The following is a 10,324-nucleotide window of genomic DNA, read 5'->3' on the forward strand; positions in this document are numbered from 1 at the left end:
CAGTAGTTCAAAAAGCCATTTCTTTCCTGGAAGTGTGTAGAGCATCGCAGAATTTAGAAGCCTTATACAGAAAAGGCATGAAATTTTTAATATTTTTCGTGTGTATTCACGTTTTTATCAATGTATTCTGCCTTTTAAATGTGTTATTTCTTATGTAGTTTGATTGTTTCAACCATAACTATCCAAATGCATTGGAAATGATTAATCAAGTAGCAGACGCTGGCCACATTGGTGCATCCTATATGCTTGCCATAATTTCAATCTTTAATGACGATGAATCCATGAGAGAAGGATTAATGTTCATTGCCAACATGAAAAAAATGGAGCCACTAACAGTCCGAAGATGTCGCCAACATTTGCAATATTTTTTAGGTGGAATATGGGTGCCAGAATCTCATTTGTTGGGAGAATGACCCATTTCTTCCACTGTTCATCAACCTGAGTAAATCGCTCGCAAGAATGGTTGGCCCAGGAAAAGTGACGATGAAGATGATATTCATTGTGAATTATGTAGTTGTGATTTAGAACTAGATTATATAGTTAAATTTCTGCCTTATACCACTGTGTGGTATTAATTAAAATGTCATATTTGGCAACATATGTACATAACTTGCAAATTCATGACGAAAAAATGGCTTTTTTGTGTTTTGTATTGATTATTGACTTTGTCCTTTATAAAATGTTTAATCTAAAAATATTTGTTTTTTTCGTAGTGTTCTCATTTTAACCATCCTTGAAATGTCATTTGTGGCAACATATAAACGTTCTATTGGATAAATTGTTGAATTTTTCAGTTAAAATTGCAACAGATATGTCATATGTGGCAACATATGTATATCCTAAAATGTGTTTTTTGGGGTTAATTCAATTAAATTGTCACCTAATGCAACATGTAACAGATCATGGTCTAATTCAATTAAATTATATAGTCCTACAACATGTCTAAGTACAAAATTATGGTCTAATACAACACCTTCCTTCATTAATTACAACTCTTCATATTTTATACTATTTTCAAAAAATTAAGTACTTGGATTTGAAAAGTCAAAAGTGTCTCTTCGTCTTTAGAAGTCCTTTCATTTAATTTTCTCCAAGATGGGAAGGAATAAGAAAAAATCTTCAAAAATGACTAGGAGTAAAAAAAAACCACATTAAATCCCTTCCTATGGAACTACTAATTGATATCGTTGAAAGGATTGCTTCCTACTCCTTCAAAGATTTAATGAGTGTTAGATTAAGGTATGTATGTATTAATCACTTTTCGCTCTTTAATTTGATTTCCTAACCATTTGATTTGATTTCTTAGTTTCAGGGTCCTCAATCAAGTCGCTAATGAACCTTCTATATATCAAAATGTAACGTTGGGCGACTTTACTGAAGATATATGGCCGTGTAACCGTTGGTCAGTTGTTCGAAAATGCACTTCTTTCCAGGAAATGTGTAGAGCATCGAGGAATTAGAAGTCTTATACAGAAAAGGTGTGGTAATTTTTAATGTTTTTAGCATGTATTCACGTTTTTATCAATGTATTCTGCCTTTTAAATGTGTTATTTCTTCTTTAGTTTGATTATTTCAAACATAGCGATCCAAATGCATTGGGAATGGTTAATCAAGCAGCAGACGGAGGTCACATTGGTGCATCATATGTGTTTGCCATAATTTCAATCTTCAAGGGAGGTGAATCTATGAGAGAAGGTTTAATGTTCATTGTCAACATGAGAAAAACGAAGCCATGAAAATTCAGAAGATGTTGACAGAAGTTGCGATACTTTTTAGGTGGGAGAAAAACCCATCATTTGTTGGGAAAAAGACTCACTTGTTGCACTGTTCATCAATTGTATCACGTTCGTTGTGAATTATGTTTTGGTGATTTAGAACTAGATGAAGTGTTTTGTACTGAAATTTTAATTTGTTCTTTATAAAATGTGTCATTTGTGGCAACATATGCACGTTCTGTTGGATAAAATGTTGAATTTATAGCAGAAATTGCAACAAACATGGCATATGTGGCAACATATGCATATTCTAAAATGTGATTTTTGGGGTTAATTTAATTAAATTGTCACCTAATTCAACATGTAACACTAATATATAATCCTACAACATGTCTAAGTACAAAATTATGGTCTAATACAACAACCTTCATCAATTCTATCAATTATTTTTACAAAGACTATCATACCACTAGTTCATCATACAATGACGAAGTAACTCCATATGATAGTTATATAACACCCTTGTAAATCATTGTTCTAAATGTTATAGAATATTTTTATTGCTTAATTATGGTCCAAAGTACTAAAATATGGTCCAATTTAATATTTTTCCATTGCTAAATTGCTCAATTTATCGATTAACTCATCCTTAAAATGTCATGTGTCAACATATGCACATTCTGTTGGATAAAATGTTGAATTTATAGCAGAAATTTCAACAGACATGTCATATGTGGCAACATATGCATATCCTAAAATGTGATTTTTGGGGTTAATTCAATTAAAGTGTCACATAATTCAACATGTAACACCAATATATAGTCCTACGGCATGTCTAAGTACAAAATTATGGTCTAATACAACAACATTCATTAATTCTATCAATTATTTTTACAAAGACTACCATATCACTAGTTCATCATACAATGACGAAGTAACTCCATATGATAGCTATATAACGCCCTTGTAAATTGTTGTTCCAAGTGTTATAGCATCTTTTATTGCTTAATTATAGTCCAAAGTACTAAAATATGGTCCAATTTGACATTTTTCCTTTGTTAAATTGCTCAATTTATCGATTAACCCATCCTTGAAGTGTCATATGTAGCAACATATGCATGTTCTATTGGATAAAATATTGAGTTTATAGCAGAAATTGCAACATTAATAGCATATGTGGCAACATATGCATATCCTAAAATGTGATTTTTGTGATTAATTCAATTAAATTGTCACATAATTCAACATGTAACACTAATATATAGTCCTACAATATGTCTAAGTACAAAATTATAGTCTAATACAACAACATTCATCAATTCTATCAATTATTTTTACAATGACTATCATACCACTAATTTATCATACAATGACGAAGTAACTCCATATGATAGTTATATAACACCTTTGTAAATCGTTGTTTCAAGTGTTATAGCATCTTTTTATTGCTTAATTATGGTCCAAAGTACTAAAATATGGTCCAATTTGACATTTTTCATTGCTAAATTGCTCAATTTATCGATTAACCCATCCTTAAAGTGTCATCTGTGGCAACATATGCATGTTCTATTGGATAAAATATTGAATTTATAGCAGAAATTGCAACATTAATAGCATATGTGGCAACGTATGTATATCATAAAATGTGTTTTTTGGGGTTAATTCAATTAAATTGTCACCTAATTCAACATGTAACAGATCATTCTAGAATATTACTCCCCTCACTCCACTAACACACCACTCACTCACTCTCACTCTTACTCATTATAAAAGGGTTAGGGTTAACTTAATTCATAATTTACTCACAAAAGAACTCTCGTTTTATTTTCTTTCCTTTATTATTTCTCCTCTCCCCCTCTCACACTCAAATTTCCCTGAAAAGATGTTACCACCTTGGACAAATTTAAGTCTTCGCATGCTCTTATTGTGGGTGATAAACGTAATTATGTTGTTCTCAATTAATATGATGTCTTCTTCAAGTGTGTTCTCAGTGCATGGATGATGGTTGTTGTTTGTTTTTGTCAGATCTTGTCTAATGGAGGGTAGCTTCATCATTTGATAAGTCTTCTTACTTTATATATAACATCTTGTCTGATCTGGTAGCAGCGTGCATGGGGTAGCTAACTATGATTATTTGTTTTTCTATAGGTGGTCTTATGACAGAGTGCATGGGTAGCTCGAATCCACCACCCTTCAAGAAAGAATGGTCATGCCCCTCCAGGTTTAATCGCTCAATGTTGACTCCAGATCCTCCAGTAAAGTCCTTTTTTGCTGGCTGAAATAGTAGTATAAGGCTATAGTGTTTCAAATGTAAATTTTGTTGTTTTTGTTGGTGTTAATGCCTTGTAAATGTCAAATGCAATATAGTGGTTGGGTAAAAATGAGTTCTTTAAATATAGATCAGTACTCTAGATCTAATGAATGAGTTTTGTTTGTTTTTGTTACTTTTGACATAATGTCAAATGCAATATTGAATCGAATTTGTAATGATAACAATTATCTCATGTTGGGTGTGAAAATCTGTTGCAAACATGGAGACTTACTTTTTTAAAAGAAGTAATCTTCGTGTTGTTTGTTGTGGTTTTTTTTTCTATTTTTAAGCATTACCAAGAAGAAGAATACTGTGGAGGATGGAAAATTCTTATGTAATTGTGTACAACCATTAAAATTATCATAGTTGTGGAAATAAATAAACGTAGTTTTGCACTCCTGTTCCAACATTTTTACTTGTTCTTAACTTATTATAATATGAGTCAAATGTTGCTACATATCACCCATATGTAGTAACATGTGACTCAAATGTTGCTATTGATGATTCATATGTTGCTATATATGAGACATATGTTGGTACAGATGACTTATATGTTGCTACAAATGAGTCAAATGTTGCTACATATCACCCTTATGTAGCAACGTTTGACCATTTGAGGGATATGTTGCTACAAATGACCCATGTGTGCTAAATATGAGGCATATGTTGCTACAGATGACTTATCTGTTACTACAGATGCCTCAAATATTACAATATATCACCTGTATGTATCAACATTTGACCATTTGAGGCATATGTTTCTACAGATGACTTATTTGTTGCTACGAATGCCTCAAATGTTGTAACATATCATCCTTATGTATCAACGTTTGACTATTTGAGGCATATGTTGCTACAAATGACCCATATATTGCTAACAGATGAGACATATGTTGCTACAGATAGCTTATATGTTGCTACATATCACCCTTATGTAACAACTTTTGATTAAGTACTTGCTCTCAATATAACATCACATACTATTTACTTGCTCTCAATTTAAGATAACATAACATAACAGATAAAATAAAACATTGTTATTAATTACAAACACATTGTCAAGGCTCCAAACTCCTAGATACTATCCCAACAGCCCAAATACATTGCATTCAACCAACTGTATTGTCACACAACAGGGTTTGGGGAGGTTGAATTGTTGTCCTGATAATCAAATATCAATAAATGCAATCGAATATGACCTGCACGCGGCTTTGGTGTCATTTGTTACCATGGGTTCCCATCGACCTTCAAATTCCCATGGTTCATTGTGGAACTTATCTGGAAAATGCTTCATTATTTCGCTTTGCTTCAACAATTTTGGCAACAACTCGAACACAGGTTATATGAATGTCAAAAACTTGGCATGTTCCATACCCATAAGCTGGCAGTCATAAACATCCATGCGACCCTCGTGCAAGAGGATCTCAAGAGTCACAAAATGAGTTTTGTTCAAGTTCATTACTGCCAAAATCCTTTTTGCACCAATCCAATCCATGCCTCTAAGATATGGTCTAATACCCCTGACGTAGTTAATCATATCTTCATCCCATTCAAACTCATTAATTAACTGTGTAAAGCTTCTGCCACCAACTGTTGTTGCCTCCTCGCTGATACTATCATACCTTTTTTTGAAGTTGGTATAGAAGTTGAGATCTAGGATTCTATATGTGGAATCATAGAACTCAGCGTATCTCAAATGCCTCTCCCGCATGAGGCTAAGAATTTCATCAATATACTAAATAAAAAATAATATGAAAGAGTAAAGAAGAGTAATCATTGAAAAGATAAAACAAACGAACATTATAAATTCAAGGTACTAGTAGAGAAAAATTACTCAGTCTTCCCACCAAATATTCATGCTTGTCATGGTCCTGAAATCATCTCTACTAAAAAAATGTCGTATTGTACACGCAGATCCTTTCCTCTCATCAATTCCACCAGTTTGTTCTTTTGAGCTATAGGCACACGCTTATAAAAATTCACTTGCTTGAGTTCCAACAGTTTCTCTCATATGGCCATTGGCAATTCTCCAAATATTTTCTTCTTCAAATTTTGTATTGCTTTGATAAAGGATTATTTTCTCTTCTTGGCCTATGGAGTATATGGATCTCGAACATTCTTTGATGGAATGACCTTGACCCCCCTCTTATTTTTAAATTCATTCACTGTCTGACTCAATGTTTGAAGATACATGATAGAATCTTCATCATGTTTCTTGCACTTTTCACATAGAAAGCCAGAGCATCGACTACAAGAGGTAGCCCCAACACTTTTTACACCAAAACCAACACCAGCACCAGCATCAGCACCAACACCAACACCAATATTAACACCAACCCTTACAGCCGCATCAACCATATCATCCTAATTAAAAACAACTAACTACTGATCATCAAGTCTTGTTCTTTTGATGGTTGTGGCTCCAAGAAATTCCCTTTTACCATTATCCACTACAGGATCAAATAAGGTTTCAACCAACCCTAGAGTAATCAGAGATGGCATTTGCAATTCCTTTTCTGTTGGGACACGTCATAGATGCACAACCTAAAATTATAAAAATGAGTCACATTTGCAATATGGACATTTGTAGCAATATTTGTGTCATATGTTGCAACAGATGGATCATCTGTAGCAATACATGAGTCATCTATAGCAACATTTGGGTCACATGTTACTACAAATTAGGGATATGTTGCAACATATGAGTGTTATATAAAACTAACTAACTTATTGCATCATGGGGAGGGTTAAAAAGATCTGGAGGATTTTTGAAAGTTTTTGCTCTCAACCATCTCAATATCCTTGGAGATGAAATCTCCTTCTTCAGTTACCTGATGCCTCAAATGAGAATGGCTTCAAATGCCCAAGTCTATAAATAAAAGAATACATGTCACAAATCAAATGTTGAATTATTCAAAAAAAATATAAAAATATTAAGAACATTTATGTTAACCATGAAAGCCTGTGGAAAGCCAAATAAGTTACTGGTCTTTGGAGATAAAGGAGCCAACAAGTATTGGAAAGTTAATTCGTAGTTGTCATGACCCTAAGGATAGTTGTTGAAAGCTTCAATATCCTCAGATAACTTCATAAATTTAAGGGCTATGTTGTTGTTGACATCTTTGGCCAAAAGTACATTATGTACAAACCAAAGTAAACACAATGACTCCTTGTGCTTCTTTGGTGTATCTTTGTCAATCAACAAATATATCAAATGAGGATTTTTGAAGCTTGAGCCAACAAAGGACACCAAGTCCTGCTCTTCAGTTGACTGCTCCTTACTTGTTTGTGCTTCTCATTTCTTTCGTCTTCATGGTTGTTTTTTTATTGAATTCAGGGATTTTCTCAAAATGAGAATGGCAACAGATTACTACTAATGTTGTAGAAAATATCGCAACAGATTACCACTGATGTTGTAGAAAATATCGCAACAACAATTAGATCTGTGAAGGAATAATGGAACGAGAGTCAAGAGATGAAAGGAAAGAAGAGAAAAGAAAACAAAAATTAGTAAAAATAAATTAAATTTGGAATATGAAACGACCTTTTACAGAGGAGAGAGATTAAATGAAGGACGATTGTTTGACATATGTTGCCACATATCTCCTTTCTGTTGGGGCACATGCAGATAATTCTGTGGTATTTTTTACAACAAAGGTTATATATGTTGCCACAGACATCACATTTCTTCCTTTCCATCATAATTGACATTTGTTCCAACAAAATAAAAAAAATAATAATAATCATTAATATTAATATTATCAGCAAAAATGAACACTTCACCAATTTTTTTTACAACTTATCAACAAAAAGGTAATTCACAATGGTATACATAACCATAAATCTAATCAATGGTGGTAACCACAACATTTTCATCGAACTTTGCTTTTTTAGATCTAGGCCTCCGTGGGTCTTCATTGTTATTAACATAGCTACTCCAAGCCTTTAAAATCTCCTAATTCCATAGGAGTGAAGCATATCTCATGCGAAGGGTTTGAGAAATAATTTCATAGGATGGTACTTGTAGTCCATCACTCAAAAACTCAGCATATGCAACAACAAAAAGTTCATAATCTCTGCATGATATATCATCAATTAGAAAATATAGTAACATCACATTTCAATAGTGGTAAGACAAAAAAATAATGTGATACTTACAGACTATTGATTGCTTGTTAGGCAATACCAGTAATATGTCTGACTTCGAATGTGTGAGATTTGTTTTTTCCTTGGTAAGATTCAAGAACTAACCAGTTGGTTCGGTCTTTTTTATCAAAAATTCTGATAAATTCAAGGTACTTTGGCAACAATGTAGACAACTTTTGAATCTCGTAGCACAATTTTCTATTAGTCCTAGATGAGGACATCGAATCATACACCTTTATGCACCGTTCATTCAATACAACAACTGCCAAGACCCAATGAAACTCCCCCATTACAATTTACAGGGACATAAACCTCATATGTGAGGTGCCAAGACAGTCTACCTGGTATACCAAATCCTTTGATAGTGCTAATGATTCTATACTCATTTTCAGGAACAGCACTGCATTGTCAATGTATGTTTTGAAAAAATAATTAATAATGGTATATCGATATTTAGAATGACTCTGTTGCTTCGACTTCTTCCGCAAATAGTATAAAATGACATCCACATGCTGCACAGATGTATTAACAAGTGTATTTTTCGGATCAATTTATTTGTATGTATTCATGTCTTAATCAAAACATAAAAGTGGGCATGGATTTACCTCATCAGTCCATCACCTATTGGGTTGAGACATTACATAGAACCAATCCTTCTTCTTTGGAGATGCAACTACAAAATCTAGTTGTTTGAACTCAAGATTCGAGCAATTGGCTAAGTAGTGATCTTCCTTGTCTCTTCTGCAATTGTGTAATTATTATAAATAATTATTTAGTGGACAACAAGAAGAAATAGTAATAATAGTTGAACAACTTTAATTTTTTGCATGATGCTTGTAAAGACCCTCGTTTATCCATTGCGAGAAAGATGACATTAGTTCAGTTGGACCCTCGCCGTCAATGTTAAAACCTTCAAATGGATATTGTTGCTTCACATCACAACTGACGACTTCAACTTTCTACTTTTTCGCTTTCTTTTTCACTTTCTCTTTCTCCTTCTCCATCTCATTATCCTCCTCCTCCTTCTCCTTCTCCTTCTCCTCCTCCTCCTTCTCCTCCTTGCCTTTTAGGGTTGAGTGTTATACTGGAGCAGTAGTCATTGATGTTTTTCTTTTACTAATTATAGATAGTGATTGAGAAATATATTTTTTCAATCTCCTACACTTCAAAGGCTGTGAAATCTTCTTGGATGTATGAACATCAATATTATAAGTCATTTCCTTAAAAATATCAGTGAGTTCTTTAACACGACTAATAAAATAATCATGTTGCTGCTCACATTCTTCGCATAGACAAAAAAAGCATTTGATGTTAAAAGAGGAAGCAACACCAATAAAAAATTGAGTTGTTGTCATGGATGAAACTTCTTGTATCATTTGATCGACAAGGTAAATAAAAAAAGGTTTAGAGTTTACAATTGATTATAAAATAATAATGGGTAGCAATTTATACTTATGCTGACATAGATGGACATTTTGTTGCCACAGATGTACCTTCTGTTGCCACAAATGAATCTTCTGTGGCCATCGATGAATCTTCTGTTACTACAGATGACCATTTTGTTGCTCTAACACATAGGTGATATGTTCTAACATATGACAACTCTGTTGGAATATATACCAACATATCACTAAAATGTAGTAACATACGACACATCTTTCAACGAATGAAATATATGTTGGACAACTGAACAAGACTATATTTCTAAAATCATATGAACAAAATGGTCAAAAAAACGAACCACAAAAGTAACAAAAAACGATGTTTCACTGAATGTTAACAATACATATTCATTTCCTCAAAATTAGGGCTTTTTTGGATTTGTTGATTTTCTTTCAAAAACAATAAATAATAGGTACCATTACACCATTATTCAATTTTCACATCTATAGAACGATTTATTGTTCATTAACCCAAGAAAAAAACTTGGTATTGTTCGAAAATTGTAAAATCTTTTTTAAAAAAATGACTTACCCATTTTAAGTCGAACACAATCTTCAGTTCAGAAAGAGGAGAGAATCACGGTCAGAGATGAGGAGGAAGATAAGATAATGGGGGAGAATATTTGTTTTGATAGTCGGATTTTCGGATTTTCTAAGGAAGAAGAAGAAAAGAAGAGAGAACGTTGGGAGAAGAAGAAGAAGAGAAAATT

This window comes from Solanum stenotomum, chromosome 10, assembly GCF_019186545.1.
Source record: "Solanum stenotomum isolate F172 chromosome 10, ASM1918654v1, whole genome shotgun sequence".
Classification (NCBI taxonomy): domain Eukaryota; kingdom Viridiplantae; phylum Streptophyta; class Magnoliopsida; order Solanales; family Solanaceae; genus Solanum; species Solanum stenotomum.